Source organism: Poromitra crassiceps (genome assembly GCF_964638095.1).
Source record: "Poromitra crassiceps genome assembly, chromosome: 4".
NCBI lineage: Eukaryota > Metazoa > Chordata > Actinopteri > Beryciformes > Melamphaidae > Poromitra > Poromitra crassiceps.
This window is the reverse complement of record NC_139626.1, coordinates 27,991,777-28,001,889: the sequence shown is the minus strand read 5'-3', so window position 1 is coordinate 28,001,889 and position 10,113 is coordinate 27,991,777. Positions and strand designations below refer to the sequence as shown.

Here is a 10,113-nt window from a genome sequence, read left to right as displayed (position 1 = left end):
TCCAGCCTTAAAACTCGTTATATAATGATTTTTCAAAATGTCTATGGAGAAATTAATGGGAAACTCACCTCCTGGGCAAGAAATGTCACGTGACTGTTCAGCTCTATACAATCAATATCTCATGTACAGGTATATATCGACAAACACACAATCATACCACAAATTCTTTATTATGTGAAGTATCAAATGACAAATCATTATTTACAGTATTACTGTTATTATTTACTGTTGCAACGTAACAGACATTATTTCTAAGCGGTGCAGCCACTTCTATAAGTGACTGTGTTAAAGCACAAGATGTGAACATGAGATTAAGCAAGAAATGTGTGTGGACGAGATTTAGCCTAGGATGCACACAGTTTAAGAAATGTCTGGAAAATGGAGAATTCACTTCCTCATGGGCGAGACTTGGGCACGCTATGGACGGAGAGAGCAGCTCAAAACATGTGCGCACACACACACACACACACACACACACACACACAGTGTCAGAGAGAGGGGAAAGGTGGAGCAGAAGGGTCGGACCTGGAAATCTGCACCACTTACTTCAACACCTGGGTGTGATTTTTGCAGCAAAGTTAGATGATATAGAGAGCCAAAGTGAACGTCACTTCCTGCCTTTCTCCCTTTAAGAGCGTCAGAAAAAATACAACGGAGATGGACGTTACTTTTTTGATCCCGTTTGAATTGTGCCACGGGGTACACATGTTAAATTTTGTCAATTTAAAAGATAACTGTGCATGTCAAGAAAGTCACAGGGTCCAGTTAGAGAAAAACAATGCTGGAGGCCTAACTTTGGACACAGCCTTTCAGAAGGCTCAAGCGAAACACAACTAACCCATTTGTCAAATCCACAATTGCAGCTTGGTATGAAACACAAGACATGTTTGGGAAAACAGCTGGGCTATAACAATTGACCCCCATCTGGGGTAACAAATTATTTACGCCCAGGTACAGATTCTGGATTTAGACTCTGGGCACAGAATGGTTTACAGAGAGATCTCACACCTTTATAGAGACAACACCCTTATGTCCTTTGAGAATCTGAAAGAAAAATTTGGGATACCTCAAAATCACATTTCAAATACGGAGTTTCATTCACTCGAAGGTTAAGTCATATCAGTGTCCTTCTTTACGTATTATTGAACAATTGGCAACTTCAAACCCCCATAGTAAAAGAAAAAATGCATTAATATACAGGGAATTAGTAGCGGCATCTAAAGAATCCTCAAACTATAAAAGAATACCATGGATAGATGATCTCCAGACAGACATCTCAGAGGAGGAATAGGAAAAGGCTTGTTATCAAGCACAAACAATATCCATTAATAGTAGATTCAAACTGATCCAAATATAATTGGCTTATGAGAACATATATAACTCCTGAAAAACTCAATAAATGTTACCCTAATGTCCCAGACAGTTGTATAAAGTGTAGAACAGAGAAAGGAACTTTATTTCATTGTATTTGGAAATGTAAACATATTCTAGACTTTTGGAAGGAAATAATTGCCACAATCTCCACCATCATTAACAAAGAAATCCCTGTAGTACCAGAGATATGCATTCTTGGTCTTATTCCAGAAACAATGGCCCTAAGAACTCATTAAAGTAGGTTGGTCAACCTGGTCTATGTGGATACATATCCAAATGGTTTGTGTTCTGTGTTTATGATTTCAGTTTGGGATTTGTCACTATTGTTTTTGTGTGTAATGATGGCTCAGGGGAGGGTGGGTGGGAGGGTAGGGAAGGAGTGTTTGTTTCTGCAATTTAAAATTCAATAAAAATATGTGATACAAAAAAAAAAAAAGTCACAGTTTGTGTATTTTTTCTGACGCTGGTACAGGGAGAAAGGCAGGAAGTGACGTTCACTTTGGCTCTCTATACCTGTGTCCCAATTCAGCGGCCACAGCCTCCGTAATTTAACACAGCTTATGTGTGAGGCGTCAGTGGTGAGTTACTCTGTGTGAGGGGCGTCAGTGGTGATTCTCTGACGGGGCGTCAGTGGTGAGTCTGTGTGAGGGGGGGTCAGTGGTGAGTTACTCTGTGTCAGGGGGGGTCAGTGGTGAGTCTGTGTGGGGGGGGTCAGTGGTGAGTTACTCTGTGTGGGGGGTAAGTGGTGAGTTACTCTGAGTGAGGAGTCAGTGGTGAGTTACTCTGAGTGAGGCGTCGGTGGTGAGTTGCAGAGGTCAGTATTGCAGCAGGACCGCGTCACCATGTGGGGCTTTGTGTGATTGTTGTTGCATTCCATTTCAGTAGCACATCGTAGCGCCACCAAATCGTCTTCATCTGGGAATAACACAACACACACACACACACACACACACACACACACACACACATCCATACACAGACATAGGATCAATGTATATCCATTGGTATCCAGCAGATGTGGAAAGTAATTATTGTAATTGAGTAGTTTTTTTGGTACTCTTTCCAACCCTGATATCCAGAATAAACAAAGAACAGGGGGGAACTGGCATTACATCTGATACATATTTAAGAAGTATGCTTAATTTTTTGCTAATACAGCTCAAATATTGTTTTCTAGAAATGCACTGGCAGGAGGTAGCGCATGGGAGGATCACACTATTGCCCGCAGTTGCCCTCCCTCCAAACAGGTGCCCCGACCAACCAGAGGAGGCGCTAGTGCAGCGACCAGGAATCATACCCACCCGCAGCCAATTGTGTCTGTAGGAACGTCTGACCAAGTCGGAAGTACCGCTGCCGGGAATTGAACCCAGGTCTCCGCGGTGGTACGTGAGTGCTTTTACCTCTACATTACCCAGACGCCCCCAGTACCCCCCCCCCAATATCTCAACAAAATGAACAATATTCAGATAACTCAAAAATCTTAGTCTTGGAGTCTAATTCAGTAAAAGGGAGTGAGGAATCTGAGTGTTATTTAGTTCTAATTCAGTTACAAAGTTAACTCTAATCAGGAGTTTTATGAGGAAGTATTTGCTTACCGTCCGGCCGGTGAAATACATCTCTGGTACAGTAGCTGGAAAGTCCTCCACATTCCTCTTTCTCTAGTTTGTCTATGTCAGACAGCAGGCACCTCTGTGGGCTTCCATCCGTGACGTGCATACAGTGATAACACCACAGTGCCTGGACCGCTGCAAAATGACACATGTTCATGACATGTGTTCATGACGTGTTCATAACACATGTTAATGACGTGTTCATGACATGTGTTCATGACACATGTCATGAACACATGTTAATGACATGTGTTCATTAACATTAACATTAACACACGTGTATAATGTAAAACATTATACACAGCAATATAAAAAAACATTTCACATTTCAAAATTACTTTTTCTTATTTCCCATCCCTTCTCCATATAATCAGCATGAAAATGTTTAAAATGTGATTATGTATCATTGTGTAATGAAGCATTTTACTCTGTGTGTGTGTGTGTACACATTTATGACAACTATGTCAAAACGACAAATTACTAAACAAATTGAAAATCTTAAACATCCCAAAAAAGAAATGATATGAATGGAGGTACTTACATGTATAGTACGTAGCAGCTAAAAGTACAGTGAGGACAAATGCCAAGGAAGCCATTTCTTCCACTTTAAAATAAAGTACATAATTATTGTTGAGATTTGTGTCAATAAAACTAAGAATTAAACATGGAACAATGTGGTTGAGACTGTCATAATATATATGCATATTCATACAAGTGCTATTATGAAACACGTTAAATACAAAGTAGGCTATTTAATATAATTTGATCAATCTAAAATATGTACCGCATCAAATGGTCAGTGATAATAGTCTTAAGAAGACCACACCATTTTCATGTGGGGAAAAAAGGTCAGTATTCCAGCTGTATTCTATAATTTGGTATGAGACCAGTACCTTACCTCTCTGGCTGCATCAGTGTGAATTCAGAATGCTTGTTCCCCTTATATCTGCAGACATCTGATCCTCTCGCATTGTCTCAATTGAGCACAACCGGTTGTCTCACAAGTATCACATATCTGTTTTGATCAAGTATCTAAGGACGTCCAAACAGCAACGTTTGTCTTCAAAGCAGTTCGTCATCGGCTTCTGAAAAGCCTTCCGAAAAGGAAGGAGGAAGTGAAGAAAATCATAGTCACAATACAAGATGGAATTTTTTGCCTCTTACTCAAACTCAGTTTAGTCTTCATTTGAGCCATTTGATTTGAGCCAAAGTTTTCAATCAGCTCCCCTCATCTAAAATAAGAATCTAATAATGATAATTTAAAATCGAATCTAATAATAATAATCTAAAATAAACAAATAAAAAACGTAAAAAATAAAACTGTATTTATTTAATAATCTTCATTCTTATCATGTCTCATTCATGCATGTTGGACTTGGCTTTTTCCCGGAATCTTCGTGTCTTTCATCCCTGCAGGGGCTATGGACGCAGACCCAGGATGGTTCCTCCATGATCTCGAGACCCACCGCTACTATTAACTCATTGAGTGCCAATGACGACTATAGTCGTCAATTCAAATATGAATGTAGAGTGCCAATGACGACTAAAGTCGTCAATTGCGTTTTTTGACGGTGGGACGTGGATCAAAGCCAGATCCATCTCCTGTGAAAGTATGGTGGATGTTGAATGTGTAAAAGCTATTTTACGGACCCATTAGGTGGCGACAGTGCTCTCCAGATTAGAGAAAGGCGAGGAAAAAAGAGAGAAGAAGTCATGGGGAAACGGAAATCGCATCGGTATGCATCGATATGCATGAAGCATAACGTTAGCTGTGCCTGCAGCAGCCAATCTGCTGCCACAATTGAGCCCCTCCGTGTCCGCTGCATGATTAGTTGTGGAGTTGTTATTATTCTCAACTGGAAGCGATGGGAGCGGGCGACAAATACACGCGGAACGCTGTAAAAAAGCTGGATGTAGCGCACTTTTCAGTGCAGAGCAAACTCAGCAGAGAGCCACCAGAGCCACCAGAGACACACCCACGGAGGAGGGGTTTGCAGTTGAGGGGGGGGCACGCAGGGCAGCATACAACACCGACCCAGACAGACCCAGACAGCAGGCTCGATGGACAGATTGGCAAGCTAGAATATCTGATGCCCACCAGCAGTAAATCAAGACCAGCAAGAAGCTGCAACCAGCAGCGCACGCAGGGGCCAGCGCTGCTGGTTGCAGCTAAAAAATATTATTTTGCCAAACAAAATTCCTTTGTTTTCACTGTTTTATTGAATGAAATTATTTTTGAGGTGTCACATCAGAAAATATTAGCTTCAGAGTCAGTCATGTGCTTGAAATGCTTCATTTCACAAAAGGCTAATTATCTCAGCTTCTAATTTGAAACGTCTCTTTTTGGTGAAATCAACCTATCTTCTCCGGCTCATAACTAAAGAACGGAAAATGATATCAATAAACTTTTTTTTGCTGATGATAGAAGAGAGTCTCATCGTTCTTTGGGCGTGTTCGGTGTTTACATAGTAATATCACACAATATTCTGTGGGCCTCGAGGAATCACTGAAAACGCTCTGAAACTCTGGCACTGGGAGCATCCGTTTTCCAAAAGTGGCTGGCACTCAATGAGTTAATATTATTAGTCATGATTTTATTATTACTACATTATAATTGTTATAACTGTGCATTATTATCACTACGGGATGAGCCGAGTACTCTGATGAAACGAGTATCTGAGTAACCGGTACAGATAATGTACTTTTTACGATTATCATCCGAGTACAATATGTCAATATCCGTACTCGTGATTAGGGCTGGGTATCGTTTAAAAAATGACGATACCACGACCAATACCATGCAGTACCCTTAAAGCACACATGGGCAGGCCCGCGGGCCGCATGCGGCCCTCGGGCGCCATCTGTGTGGCCCGCAATGGAATTGCAAAAAAAAATTAATAATAATAATTGCTGTGCACCTGAATGCAACATGCAAGATACCCGCTGAATAAGTGTCCAAATGTTCATGTCATTCTGGCCAATACTCCACTTCTGTTATAGCATTTCAGTCTGGAATATGGAATATCTTTTCAATAATCTTTATGACTAAAAGGCTACATTGAAGTAGAAATTTAAATAATTAACTCATTGGTTTTGGATTTATTTAGCTTCAAGAGTGCATTTTTGTTCTTGTGTGACCCTCAACACAGGCTTTGAGAATCCCGGGCCACTTACTGATACTTATGGTTAAATTAACCCACTCATATTCTGGTTTATTTCAAGAAAAACATTTCGGCTAGTGGAAATTCTTATTGGCTGGTAACTTTAAAATCTCGCAGCCATATTGGCAGGTGGTCAAAAAAGTTAATTTCAAGCCCTGAGAGCAGGTGGTGACATAGGAGTGAGTGAGAAAAGGATCAAATATTGGTGGTTAAGACTGAATAATGACATCACAACTGTTAATTAAAAATGAGTTATTCCTCTAAACCTGGCTTCAAATGCCCCAAACTTTTCACGCTGGCGCCGTTCGGCCCTCAGCAAAATCTGGTAACGAGGATTTTTTTTGTGGCCCTCTCTATCATCAAAGTTGCCCATCCATGGCTTACGGCATGACAATATCGGCCCCCGGCAACAACTGGGTTTCTCATGTGGCCCCCCGTGAAAAATAGTTGCCCACCCCTGCCTTAAAGTGATAGTGATTCAAGTAGGATACTTCATTCAATCACATTTTTCCCCCCATACTATAAACGTTTTGGTGGCATCTCGGCACGCTGAACTGCCGCCAACAACAACAAAACATAAGCCACACCCACTTTCAGTCTAAACCATACACACTTTTGATTTAAGCCACACCCCCTCTGAGTAGGGATATGGATACAGGTAATAGAGTACCGCAGGAAATAGTCCGGAAGTAGCATGTTGGTATTAGAATGAGGATTTTGCTTAAATGCATTGAATTACGTTTGTGGTCAACACATTTTATGAAACTGCAGCCTTTGTGTCAGGCTAATCTTCACAAACGTGGACCACTTTTATGACTTTTAAATGTGTGGGTTTTTTTTACGTGATTTTCAGAAAACATTGAAAGTCATAAAAGTGGTCCTCATTTTGTGAAGATTATCTTACTGACACAATGGCCGTAGTTTCAGAAACTTTTGTTAACAACCACAGACCTTATTTCATGCATTTGCATGCAAAATCCCCATTCTAAAATCCCATAGGCTTTTCCCCTGAGGACCACTACAAAGATAGCCTACGTCATCCCTGCGGTGCTCTATTTTAGTTGGTTAAACGGATTCGCTAAACAGCTAAAGTTTAGCTGTTTAGCTAAACCGTCCCAAAATACAGTCTAATAGAACTCAACAATCATGTGACACCTCGGTTCCGGAAGAGTATTTGCCTGTTCATATTCTGCAATGAGATTTTTTCATTATTAGCCATAATGTCATAACCACCCAAGGTAGACTTACCACGGACCTGCCAGTGGTGAAACGATAGTTTATCTTCCTGTAGAAGCCACAAATCTGTAAGAGATCATCCTTGTTTATTTTAAAACATCTGTTACTCTATTTCATGGAGAAGTACTACATTACCCACAATTCGACAATGTAATATTGACATCTTTGTTCTATGGTCGTCTGTGATTGGTGGCCTTCACTCATTTCTCTTTCTGGCTGTTCTGTCTCTTGCTAGGCTACTACGGACTTAGGCTACATCTTGCAAAGTAAAGTGGCTCAAATTGCCACAATAGTGACAATGATATATTATCAAAGCTATTATGAGTCGCGCTGCCTTTAACGCCGGCACCCGTTTTGAACCCAGTTCGTTCACATTAATGCACAGAATTGCGTCTATCTACAATAACGTTAGCCATTGAGCTAATAGTCTAATGGCAGCCACTCAGACCGATGGTCCCGCCCACTGCCGCCCAGAGTACTCTCCCCAAGGCCGTAGCCACCAATTCAACATGGGGGGGGGGACCAAAAATTGGGCACTTTGTCGCCAGATTAGAGGAATATTAACATTAAGATTAGACTGTTGTGATGTCATTATTCACCTTTTCTCACTCACCTCCATGTCACCTCTCCCTCCCTTCCCGGGTTGTAGTGGGCTCAGTTTTAAAGCTAGAGCGAAGCTGATATCATATGAAACTAGAAGATCTAAGGCATCCATTGATACCAACCAAGACATGCTAGCTTGTCAGCAAGGGGGGTAAATACCACTCCAAACTTAGACAAAATTTTGGAAAGGGAAAAACGGACATGGCCATATTCAAAGGGGTCCCTTGACCTGTCACCTCAAGATATCTGGATAATAATGGGTTCTATTGGTACCCCAGTCTCCTTTTACAGACATGCCCACTTTATGCTAATCCATTTTATTCTTCCAAAAAAATACATGCATTATAAATGTGTTATTTTTGCCTATTCTGAATATTTCTGCATATAGGACCCCTAAACAATATTGGAATTGCAGAAATTGAGTGTGACTGGAAAGCTGAGAGTCTGTAAATTAAATTAGCCCAATTGTATTAATGTGTGATGATGTAAGTCCACATCATCTACATTGTGTCTTGTGTCTGGTATGTGTGTGTTGAGGCTCTACTTTAGCAATACAGTCATGTAAATCAGTGGTATTTATTGCCATAGTAAATTTCACTTTGTATGTGTGTGTGGGGGGGGGGGGGCACTTAAAGTCTGGGTCACCTTGGGGCACCTTCCGGCCCTGATGATGAGCGCATCTGAAATAGCTAGTCAGCGACTAACAAATCAACACAAGGTAGCAGCTTACATGTCAATAAGGATAGAACAATAGCCATCAAGAAAAGCACAGCAGCTCACAGTTAGCCTGGGTAAACCCAGCCTCCACGTGACCTGCTCTCAGTCACTATAGCCCCTTCTTAATTATATTATAATTAACACATAGGCTACTGGCCCTTAGCCTGGGTAAACCCATCCCCCACGTGACCTGCTCTCAGACCTGTTCTCAGTCACTAGCAGGGCCGCTGGAAGTCATTTTAAGCAGGGGGTGCTGGGAGGAAGGGACTCTCGGTGGGGCCCGTAAGGGCCCCGCCGAAAAAAATTTGGACGTTTTATTTTTACATTTTTTTGCCATATTTAGAGGAATATCTCATTTTAAATTAACATTAGGATACTGTTGTGATGTAATTATTCAGTATTTTCTCCTTTTCTCACTCATTCAGAGCAAAGAGGGAGATATATAGCATGATGATAATGCTCTATATCTCCCTATTTGCTCTGAATACACCAGTTAACATGACACAGACTTAACATGATAGAAATATTATCAGCAAACTTAATGACTAGACTAATTATTCTGATCTGAATGGCATATATCAATAAACATTGACTCCTCTCTTTGCTGTATAGTGGGAGGTGCATTTTTGAGTAGGCTATTAAAATAGCATGTCAAGTTCACATTTCTTTATTGCCAGATTAAACAATTCGTATTGGTTGTTGGTTGGTTCAACACAACATGTGCGCGCATGCGCGCTTCTTCTTCTTCTCTAGCCTACAAGCATGTAACTTCCTTGATTGTTATTGTTGATAATTCTATTTAAATAGGCTACATTTTCATTTCCCGAAACATTCTAAAACAAGAAAGGAACATAGTGCACTGCAAAATATTTTTAATTACATTTGTAAAAAAAAAAAAAAAAAAAAAAAAATTTTTGGAAAAGATCTAGGGGGTGCTGCAGCACCTGCAGCACCCCTACTTCCCGCGGCGCTGGTCACTAGTGACTGGGAACTGAGAGAGCAGGTCACGTGGGGGCTGGGTTTACCTAGGCTAACTGGCCCTCTGCTGAATTACTGCTGGCAAGCCTCACAGCGCAGCATAGAGCTGTATTATCTTCCTAGCAACTGTGAAGTGCAAAATTCTGATAAACTGACAAAAAAGGAAGAAATTCCATTGGTCCTATGCTGTGATTATTTTTATATGCGCTATTTCGACAGCAGAGGGCACAGTTGACGCGTTTCAAAACAGAAACGAAGAACTTCCATTGCTAAAAGAACTGACTTTAATTTTTCCACTGCAACGCAGCGCACATCAAGTCATGTTGGAGGCGTTTTTCAGGCCAGAATGGCGTCATCGATATTGACAGAAAAGGGCCCTTGAAGGTCTTCACTCTTTGACGAGTTCAACGCGCTAAGAATTCTGGGTAGGTCAT

The 10,113-nt window shown here is 41.0% G+C and overlaps 1 long non-coding RNA gene across 1 annotated transcript; it reads right to left on the bottom strand.

Annotated features, from left to right (window-relative positions):
* LOC310775410 lies at positions 1 to 3,590 on the bottom strand. The gene is made up of 3 exons (XR_014552665.1): positions 3,526 to 3,590; positions 2,970 to 3,119; positions 1 to 2,289 (listed from the first exon to the last, which is right to left on the bottom strand). It is a non-coding gene; the product is annotated as an uncharacterized lncRNA (long non-coding RNA).
* Between the last annotated feature and the right edge of the window lie 6,523 nt (positions 3,591 to 10,113).